The sequence below is a fragment of the Mustela nigripes genome, chromosome 4 (genome assembly GCF_022355385.1).
Source record: "Mustela nigripes isolate SB6536 chromosome 4, MUSNIG.SB6536, whole genome shotgun sequence".
Taxonomy (NCBI): Eukaryota; Metazoa; Chordata; class Mammalia; order Carnivora; family Mustelidae; genus Mustela; species Mustela nigripes.
Window position 1 is genome coordinate 11,607,372 of NC_081560.1, and position 3,661 is coordinate 11,611,032.

Below are 3,661 nucleotides of genomic sequence, written 5' to 3' on the forward strand. Positions count from 1 at the left end.
CAGAACTGTGGGACAATAAATTTCTGTTGTTTTAAGCCACACAGGGTGCCATACTTTGTTACAAGGAAATGAAGACAGAGGACTAAGTGGATACCAGTTTCTTCATCATGGCGGGAAGTGGAAGTTCCCATTCTCCTCTAGCCTTGCTATCTGAAAGATTTTCCCACCAATTGCTTTCCTCAATGGATAATAAGTTATTGGAAAGCAAGTATCACATCTTACTTATTTTTTGTGTTTTCCAAAGCTCCTACTTACCATTGGATTTAACATGCATGCCAGTTGGATATGAAATCTGTGGCTTCAGATATTGGGTAGGCAAAATAATTTTATTTTCTATAATTAGGATCATTTTGTTTTTTAAGTTCCCATTCTGTTGGGGTACACATGGTACATTCAGGGGTTTCTTAGACAGATTTGTGGGACAGTGCTTTTCTCCTTATCTTTCTTCCTGAGGGTAGCTAAGTTCTGGGGGTAGTTTACAAGGTGTCCAGGCAATGTCCGGGAGTGATTTTTGTCTTTGGTCATTGTTTATCTTTTCTTCAGAATTCTTATTCATACGCTTTTCACCTCTGTCCCCACTGACAGCTGCTGCCTCTTTGGTATGTCTGTCCTTCAGTCCCTGTTGATCTATGCGGGATACCCTATGTCTTTCATATTTCAACCAGGAGGTCTCTGCAGGCTTGATGGTTTCTCTCACTTCATCTGTTTTCACATGAATGAGAGCATGGGTATTCCAAATCTATCCTGAGTGCCTAGAAGGTCCCTAGAGAGTGTTTCTGGTATCTCTGTCAAGAAGCATGGTAGAGCCATGTGTTTGTTCTCAATTGTTGCTATAACAAATTACTACAAACTTAGAGGCTTAAAACAACACACATGTACTATCTTATGGTTCTATAATTCAGAAGTTTAACACAGACTTTGCTAAGGTGATGTCAAAGTGTCAGCTGGGCTGTGTTCCCTTCTAGAAGTTCTAGGAAAGAATCCATTTCTCTGCCTCTTGTAGCTGCTGGAGGTCATCCACACCCCTAGGCTCATGGCCCCTTCTGCCTTCAAATCCAGCATCTCTGTGACTCTGTTTCTGGCACCACACCTTTCTCCAACTCTGTTCTGTTGTCCCCTTCTATGGTTAAGGATTCTTGTGCTTACATTGAACACACCTGGATAATGCGAGATAGAGTCCTTATTTTAAACAAAATGTATTAGAGACCTTAATTCCATCTTCAGCTGTAATTCCCCTTTGCTATGTAACCAACAGGCTCACAGGTTCTGGGAATCAGGATGTTGATGATTTGGAAGGCGCACTACTCTGCTTACAAAAGCCATTTCTACTATACTGGTCTGTTGTGAGTGAGATGTATGGATGGACTCAGGAACCTGGTTCTCCTCACCGTGAAAATTAGCATAATCCTCCTCTTCAAGAACCTCTGAGCTTCTGATTCTACACCCACCTCTCATTTCTTTTCCTGATCAGTGTGGAGAGGCCAGGACACAGAGAAAGAGAGATTAGGGAAATGCAGGAACCCCTCCTTGGCTGACTCTTCTCTCTTTCCCCTAGTCAAAGTAATTTTTAGCTCACTCATAGAGGAATAGATCGACCCTGCAAGTGTCTTTTTCCAAATCCATCATTTAGGCACAGATTTCAGTATTAAAACTAAAAAGAGAAGAGTTAAATTTATTGTCAGTCTCTTCATGTATAAAGCTTTCTCCTGTCAGTAGTGATTCATTAAGAATCTAGTGGGGAGAGAGAAACCCAAAATGGTAACAAAAGGATTTGAGGGGAGGCTTGCCAGAGAGGCGGGCACCCACCTAAGAAAATTGCCCAGAAGGGCAAGGAGACAGCAGAGCATGGTTCAAGCCAGCCTTCAGTTCAGCTTGTCTGGCCGACACCTCCTCATCCGGGCCAGAGATCCGTCTGGTTCCTCTCTCAGCTGTAACAGAGTAGAGGAATCATATTCTCATCCACATTTCAGTATATGAATGACTTGAATGAATTGAATGAATAAGCGATATTACAGATGGGGATGGAGAGTGAGGAGCTATTTTCCTAAGGCATGAGCCATATGGAAGTTGCTCCAAGCTACTGAATTGTGACAATCATGAGAGAGTCAGGAGCCAGCTGGCTTCCCTGATCTGGCTGACATGTCTGTTCGCCCTCCAGTCTGTTGTGCCGTCTCTAGGGAGGAAGACCACGTCGCTCTCCATGCGTGGTGATGACACTGAGCCAATGCAGGCAACGAGTTACGTCAGCTCCCATGGGCTGGGCAGGACCCACACATCTCTAGCTGGTGTGAAAGCCTGCCAGCCAAACGGAGAGATGACGTGATCTCATCAACAAGAACGCTCCCTTCACCCTGTATCTATCTGTGGCCACCCCCTGCCTCCCTCCCTTCACTCGCTCAATAAAAATTCCAGGGGCAGGCATGAAGGAGAACAGAAAGGGAAAGGAAAGGAGAAAAGAGGCTGTGTGTGTGCGCCTGTGGGCATGTGTCCCCCTCGGACTCACTCCCTCCAAACCTGACATGCATACCTTTGATATTGGGTTCCCTCAAAGGACTTTTGAAAACTGAGAGTGAACAACTAGTTGGCGATAGCAATTTTTCACATGTTCTAAATGTTCACAGAATGCACCCTAGGTTTAGCACTTGATTTACCATTATTTAAATATTATAAAAGTATTCATTAAACATGGAAAGGATAAAAAAACCACAATAGTCTCTCACAAATACAGTGTTGCACCTGATACTCTGTTAGAAACTAGAACCCCAACACTAACTTTGAACTGTGTTACTGAGGCATTGGCAATAATAACAAAGATATTATGTCATTAGACACCGATGAAATGGTGTTGGGTCCCAGATGCCTGATTTGCCTCAGGTTCCTTCTCCCTGTTAGGTCACTTCTACTACTTCCTTTCCTAGGTACTCACCTTAAAGTACTCCAACAGCCAACCCAAAGAGAATAATTTTTTTGAAAATGAATCCTTCAGAGGACATGGCATGGCAAAGGAAGAGGAAAGAGGAGGTTGGCGGGCCCGCGTTGGCTGTCCTCCAGGCATCGTGGGGTCTCATGGCTCATTTCAACACAAATGAGGTTCTACCAGCTGCTTAGCCAATCTTCATCCTCAGCTATTATGAACTGATGGCTTGGCAGTGCTTCTCATGTGTCATTCCTTCAGCCCCCACCCTCCATCCCGTCCCACTGTAAATCTCCCAGGCTGTGGCAGGCGCAGGCTCTCCCTCGAGTCCAAAAACCAGCCAACGCTTGTAAGTGTTGCCTGCACCAGGCAACATGCATCTTTCAAGCGTTTGGAGGTATTCTAATCCTTCTCTTAATCTTACAGATGAGAAAACTGAAGATCAGGGTTTCCTAAACCAGCAAGGAGTAGAGCTGTGATTTGAACCCAGGTCCATTTGATTTTAAGTCCCCATGATGTTTCCTCTAACCCATGTTGCATTGGGAGCACAAATGAGATGTAGGGAGGTCATTAGAGGCACATGGAGCCCAGAGTCCAACTTTGATTAGTTCAGTAGTTGACTCTGCCTGTCCAGGTCTCAGATCCTGTGTGCCAGGGATGAAGAGGATCTAGATGCCTTGGTTGGCTGTCAGAACAGCTTCCTTCCCGCAGAGCTGAGCCTTTTTTTTTTTTTTTTTTTTTTTTTTT